This window comes from Penaeus japonicus, unplaced genomic scaffold, assembly GCF_977035675.1.
Source record: "Penaeus japonicus unplaced genomic scaffold, GWHDUDI00000001_assembly GWHDUDI00000036, whole genome shotgun sequence".
In the NCBI taxonomy this organism is placed as follows: domain Eukaryota; kingdom Metazoa; phylum Arthropoda; class Malacostraca; order Decapoda; family Penaeidae; genus Penaeus; species Penaeus japonicus.
In genome coordinates, this window is record NW_028234438.1 from 830,931 (window position 1) to 838,032 (window position 7,102).

Sequence of the window (7,102 nt, forward strand, 5' to 3'; positions counted from 1 at the left end):
AGAGAGAGAGGATGAAGAGTGAGAGGAGAGAGACAGAGAAAGAGTGAGAGGAGTGAGAAAGAGAGAAGAGAGGAGAGAGCGAGAGAGAGAGAGAGAGAGAGGAGAGACGAGAGAGAGAGAGGAGAGAGGAGAGAGGCGAGGAGAGGGAGAGAGAGAGAGGGACAGAGAAAGAAGNAAGAGGAGAGAGAGAAGCGAGAGAGAGGGGAGAGAGAGAGGAGCGAGAGAGAGAGAGAGAGAGAGAGAGAAAGAGAGAGATGAGATGAGGAGTACAGAGAAAGATGAGTAGAGAGAGAGGAGAAAAAGAGGGAGAGGAGAGAGAAACGGGGAGAAAATAAAGAGAGGGGCGAGAGGAGGCAAGAGAGAGAGAGAGAGGACCCATCCCCCCCGACGATGGACCCGTCCCACTTCACTACGACCAGCGAGTCTCCTCCCGACGTCATGAGGAGAACCTATCAGTCCCTCGAGAGAGAGAGGCGAGACCGGCAGGGAGAGAGAGGAGCGAGAGAGGAGGCGAGAAAGGAGATAGAGAGAGAGAGACAGAGAACGAGAGAGGAGAGAGAGAGAGGAAAGAGAGAATAGAGAGATGATTGGCGAGAGAGAGTGAGAGTAAGAGAGAGAGAGAGAGAGAGGTGAGAGAGAGAGAGAGGAGCAGAGAGAGGACAAGGTACAGAGACAGATGTGTAGAGAGAGAGAGATGAGAGGAGGAGGAGAGAGGAGGTGAGAGAGAAGGAGAGTGGAGAGAGAGAGAAGACCTGAGTGGAGAGAGAGAGAGAGGAGTGAAGAGGGAGAGAGGGACAGAGCGAAAGATGCGAGAGAGAAGAAAAAGAGTGAGAGGGGTGAGAGAGAGGAGAGAGAGTGGAACGAGAGAGGAGATAGAGAGAGAGAGAGAGAGAGATGAGAGGAGACAGGTGGGAAATGAGAGGAGAGAGAGGAGGGAGACGAGAGGAGAGAGAGAGAGATGAGGTGAGAGAGATCGAGAGAGAGAGAGAGGAGTGAGAGACCGAAGACAGAGACAGAGGACGAGAGCGAGGAAGAGAGAGAGAAAAGAGAGAGAGAGGATGGAGGACGAGAGAGAGAGGAGAGAGAGAGTGAGAGAGACAGAGAAAGAGAGGAGAGACAGAGACCAGTACAGAGAGAGAGAAGAGAGAAAGCTGAGAGAGAGAAAGAGAGAGAGAGAGATAGATGAGAGAGAGAGACGTTGAGAGAGAGAGAAAGAGGGAGGGAGAGATGAGAGAGAGAGAGAGACATGAGAACGAGAGACGAGGATGAGAGAGAGAGAGAGAGAGAGACAGAGAGAGAGAGAGAGAGAGAGAGAGAGAGTGAGAAAGAGAGAGAGGAGAGAGAGAGAGAGAGTGAGAGAGAGAGACGAGAGAGTGAGAGAGGAGCGAGAGAGAGTGAGGAGGGATGAAGAGACGTAGAGAGAGAGAGAGAGAGTGACGAGAGCGATGAGGAGAGTGTGAGAGAGAGAGTGAAAGAGACGACGAGGAGGAGGAGAGAGAGAGAGACAGAGATGAGAGAGAGAAGACTGAGTCAGGACAGAGAGAGAGTGAGAGAGAGAAAGAGGAGTGAGGAGAGAGAGTGAAGAGAAAGGATGGTGAGAGAGAGAGAGAGAGAGAGAAGGGGGGAGTGGGTGGGTGGGTGGGTGTGTTTGGTGGGTGGGTGGGTGGGTGTGTTTGGTGGGTGGGTGGGTGGGAAAGGAGATTGAAGGAGTTCAGAAAAGCTTTTACCTTAACGAGCGAATTGCCTCCTTAGAGTGAACCTGACTAGACCTCGGCATTAACTCCCCCCCGCCCCCCCCCCTCTCTCTCTCTCTCTCTCTCTCTTTCTCTCGCTCATCTCTCTGTCTCTCTCTCGTCTCCTCTCTCTCTCTCTCTTGTACTCTCTGGCCTCTCTCTATCTCTGTTATCTACTCTCTCTCTCTCTCTCTCTCTCTCTCTCTCTCTCTCTCTCTCTCTCTCTCTCTCTCTCTCTCTCTCTCTCTCTATCTGTCTCTCCACCCCCCTCTCTCTCTCGCTCTCTCTCTTTCTGTGTCTATCTCTCTTTCTTTCTCTCTCCCTCTATCTCTCTCTCTGTCATCTATGGATAGATATATGAATGAATATATGTAAGATAGTTATATTATTTATCTAATATATATATATATATAGTATATTAGATATATATATATATATATTATATATTATATAGAGAGAGATGAGAGAGGACGAGATTGTGAAGAGAGAAGAGTGGAACGAGAGAGATGTTGATAGATAGAGAGAGAAATGTAGCTGCTAATCTATTTTAGCAACGAAAGGGCAGTTGGCAAGCTAATGCAAGAACGACATCTGCAATACGAGGAGCAACTTTTGCATCGCAAATATGCAGGTTACTTTTTTTAAACAGTAAGCATGTCCATAAATTTCTCTCTCCCTCTCTGTGTTTCTCTCTCTCTCTCTCTCTTTCTCTCTCTCTCTCTCTCTCTCTCTCTCTCTCTCTCTCTCTCTCTCTCTCTCTCTCTCTCTCTCTCTCTCTCTCTCTCTCTTTCTCTCTCTCTCTTCTCTCTCTCTCTTTTCCTTCTCCCCGTTTTCTACTCTTATTTCCATCTTCCCTCTATCATGTTTGCATTCGATCTACTCTGTTTATTTCATAATTCACATATTTATCGCTCATTTCTCTTTTCGTCATATTTCACACATGTAAGATTCAGCATTTTTTTTCGTTTCTCGATGTATATTTTTCTTGATTGAAACAATTCCAGGGTCTAGTCTGACTGACTGGTTTTGACAAGGAGAGAGAGAGAGAGAGAGAGAGAGAGAGAGAGAGAGAGAGAGAGAGAGAGAGATGATGAGACGAGAGAGACGGAATGAGCGGACCGAGGTCATCGAGCGACCTGAGGAGGTTTGGATGAGAAAGATTGATGAGAGAGGAGAAGCTTGAGAGAGAGAAGAATTGAGAGGGAGAGAGAGATGGGAAAGAGAGAGAGAGAAAGAAAGAGAGAAAGAGAAAGAGAGAGAGAGAGAGAAAGAGAGAGAGAGAGAGAAAAGAGATTCTCTTCAAAATCCCGAGATTCACCATTTCGGACCCTTACCCCTACCCAAATCCCCAAAAACCACAAACAAATCTAACAAACCCCAAAATCCCAAATCTCTTCCTCCTTCCCTTTCCCTTCCTTCCTTCCAACTTTTTCTTTTTTTCTAACACCCCTTCCCCTATTTCCTCCCCCTTCCCTTCCCTTCCTTTCTACCTCTCCCCCTTTGCCCCCTCCCCTCCCCCCTTCCCCGCTCGAGTGACTCACAGCAAACAAAAAAACTGGAGATAATGACACCGGTCACAAAAAACTTAATTGTTACACTAGCGGTCATCGGTCCGGCCCGCCCTCCCCGTTACCTCCTCCCCCCCCCCACCCCCCTTACTCCCTCTTGCTTCCTCTTCCTAATCTTCCTCCTCTTCTTCCTGGTTTTCTTCCTTTTTGTCTCTTCCTGGCCTGCTTCTTCATCTGTTAATTGTCTTCTTCTTCTTACTTAATTCCTTGTTTTATTTTCTTCTTCCTCTCTTCTTGACTTTCTTCTTTCCGTTTAGGTGTTCTTCCTCTCCCTCTTTTCTTAGTCTTCTTCCTCCTCCTCTTTCTTCCTTTCTTCCTATTCTTCTTCCTCATTTCCCCTTTTCCTAATCCTTTTTTATTCCCCAACTAATCCTCCTCGTCTTCCTACTAATCTCCTAATCTACCTCTCCCTCTTCCTCTTCTCCTTCTTTCCGTTCTCTCTCGATCTGCTCCTCTTCCTCTTCCCTTTCTTCTTCTTCCTCATAATCCTTTTCCTGCTTCCTCCTCTCTTCCTCCCTCCTTCCCTCCACCCTTCCTCCCTCCCTCCTTCCCTCCTTCCCTTCCACCCACCGTCCTTCCTTCCATCCATCTCTTTAATCCACTTTTATCCCCTTTCCCACCCCCTCTCCTCTTACCCCTCCCTCCCCCTCTCCTCTTATCCCTCCCTCCCCTCTCCCCTTACCCCATCCCTCCCCCTCTCCCCTTACCCCATTCCTCCCCTCTCCCCTTATCCCCTCCCTCCCCCTCTCCCCTTACCCCCTCCCTCCCCTCTCCCCTTACCCCTCCCTCCCCTCTCCTCTTACCCCTCCCCCCTCCCTCCCCCCTAAGGATCAGCTGACCAGAGTTGGTTTATCGACTTGAAAGTGATTTCTGTCCAACGAGTCAGAGTGATCTTTCATCTTCTTCTTGTGTGTTTTATTTTTGATAAATTCATTATAGTTAGTTTTTACAAATTGTGAAATGAATTTTTAAAATTTAAAATTTGTAAAAATGTTATTTTTCCATTTTTACCCTTTTTTAAACTTTGTTTAATTTGTAAACACTTTTTGACATGAAAATTTTAATAAATTTTCAAACTATGTTACTTTGTTAACTGGGGGGTAAAAAGGGGGTAATTGGAATAAAAGGTGGAAATGGAGAGAATGAAAAAAAATGGTTGATTGAAAATCATATTATTACATAAGATAAATCTAATATCAACTAACCCTCAATCAATATATTCCCCATTCTCATATCCTACAATTAAAATAACTTAAATCTATAACTTTAATGAAAGAATAATACAATCTCATTTACAATCTTATCACATACAACTATCCATAGAAACGAAAAGAGAAAGAAAGGGAGGACAAAGAAAGGAAAAGGGGAATGGAAAGGAAGAAAAGAAGGGGAAGAAGAATAGAAGAGGGGAATGTGGGAGGAAATATCGGGATGACGGGATGTGTAAAGAAAGGTCCGCAAGAAAGGGGAAAAGAGGGAACTGGGGGAAAGGGGAAATGGGAGAAATGGTGGACAAAGGAAGAATGGGGAAAGGGGAATGGGGAAAAAGGGAGGCCAAAGGGGGAAGGGGAACATGGGAGGGGAGGGAGGAATGGGGCCCAAGGGGGAAACGGGGGGGACCACGGGAGGGAGCAAAATGGGGAAGGAGGAAATGGGGGAAAAGGGGAGGAAAGGGGAACAGGGAAAAGGAAAAAGGGGAAAAGTGGAAACAGAGGAAAAGGATAAAAGGGGTGGGTCTTTTAAGGGGGTGGGGGTGGGTGGGAGGGTTTTCAGGGGGTGGGGGAGAATCTGGAGATGGAAGAGGGATTATGAGGGTGATGAGAGTGAGGGGAGTATGAGGAGAAGGATGAGGGGGAACATGAAGGTGAAGGGAGGAGAGAGGGAAAGGAAAGAGGAGATGAGAATGAAGAGTGGATAGAGGGAGAGGAGGAGAGAAAAGATAATAAAGAGAAAAAAGAGGGAGAAGAAGGAAGAGATGAGAATGAAGAGGGGAAAGAGGAAGAGGAAAGAGGAATATGAGGGGAGAGGTAGGGATGAGAAGGTCTTCTGAGGGGAGAAGAAGGGTTGGGGAGGAAGTGAAAGATTGGGTATTAGAGGTAGTAGGAAGGAATAAGAAAGAAAGAGGGAAAGAAGTATAAGGGGAAAAAGAGTATGAGATGGTGTATGAGAAGGGAAAGGAGAGAGAAGAAGGGAGGAAGGGGTTATGAAAAGGATGAGAGAGAGAGAGAGAGAGAGAGAGAGAGAGAGAGAGAGAGAGAGAGATTATTTTGAGATTGTGTTAGATGAGAGAGAGAGCAGAGAGAGAGAGATGGTAGAAGAGTCGAGTGACGAGAGAGAATGAAGATTGAGAGAGAGAGGGGGGGAGAGAGAGAGAGAGGGAGAGAGAGAGAGAGAGAGGGTTGGGGGAAGGGGTAAGAGTTAAGAAGAGTTTAAGAGTTGGTTTGATTTTTCTGTTTTAGTTCGTGAAGTAATTTTGCTTCTATAACATTATTCATCATCATCAACTTATTCATCTTCTACCCTCTTCCCTTCTAGACTAAATTCATATGAGTATAGCAACCGTCATCATCGTTATCGTCATTATAATCATTACTTATAACATCACCACCATTACTATTACCATCATCAACTGAATCAATAGCATTTCCCTTCACCCCTGCTATCATAATCAACATCATTACTATTACTATTAGAACTCCCCTCGCCAACATTATCTTGCTTTAGAATGTAAAGACACGTGGCTTTTGGATAAACTTTAGATCAGTCTTTACAAAGTCACTCTAACCTGTAAGATGACAGCTTTACAAGCAAGTGCCTTTTGCACGCTCTCATCATAGGGTCATTATAGCACATGAGTTCAGGTAACACTATGCGCCATTGTGCTGTGTCATGTTGGGTCTCTCTCTCTCTATCTCTCGTTCTCCTTTTTTTCTCTCTTTCTCTGTTTCTGTTTCTCTGTGTCTCTCTTTCTGTCTCTCTCGTTCCCATGCTCTCTCTCTGTTTTTTTCTGTGTCTCTCTTTCTTTCTCTCTCGTTCTCTTTGTCTCTCTCTCTCTTTATGTGTCTTTTTATCTGTCTGTCTGCCTTCCCGTCTCTCTCGCTTTTTCTTTTTCTTTTCTTCTTCTTCTTTTCTCTCTCTCTCTCTCTATCTATCTCTCTCTCTTCCCTCTCTCTCATTTCTTTTCCTTCGTCTTCTCCACTTTCTCTCTTTCTCTCATCTGTTTCATCTTATTCTTCAACCTGCCTCTCCTTCTCTCTCTCTCTCTCTCTCTTCCCCCCTTACCCCCCCCCTCTTCCTCTCTTTTAATAAAGTACTTGAGAAACTGCAGCTGTCACTGTCAACGGCTACAGCGCTTTAGACCAGATGGTAAATATGAAGGAATTTTATCGTCTTAGTGAAAGAAGTATGCGCTATACGGAGACATACGAGCGTGTGTTTTGTTATATCGCGCTGATGAACTATGTTGTGTGTCATATTTTATGTGGTTTATGCGGAGTTTATGTTTTGTTTTCTTAAAGTTTTTTATCTCTCTCTTTCTCTCTCTGTCTCTATCTGTCTCTCTCTGTCTGTCTGTCTCTCTCTCTCTCTTTCTTTCTTTCTCTCTCTCTCTCTCTCTCTCTCTCTCTCTCTCTCTCTCTCTCTCTCTCTCTTTCTCTCTCTCTCTCTCTCTCTCTCTCTCTCTCTCTCTCTCTCTCTCTCTCTCTCTCTCTCTCTCTCTCTCTCGCTCTCTCTTGCTCTCTCTCTCTCTCTATCTTCCGTCTTTCTCTATCTTCCGTCCTTCTTAGTTCCTCCTTCCTTCTC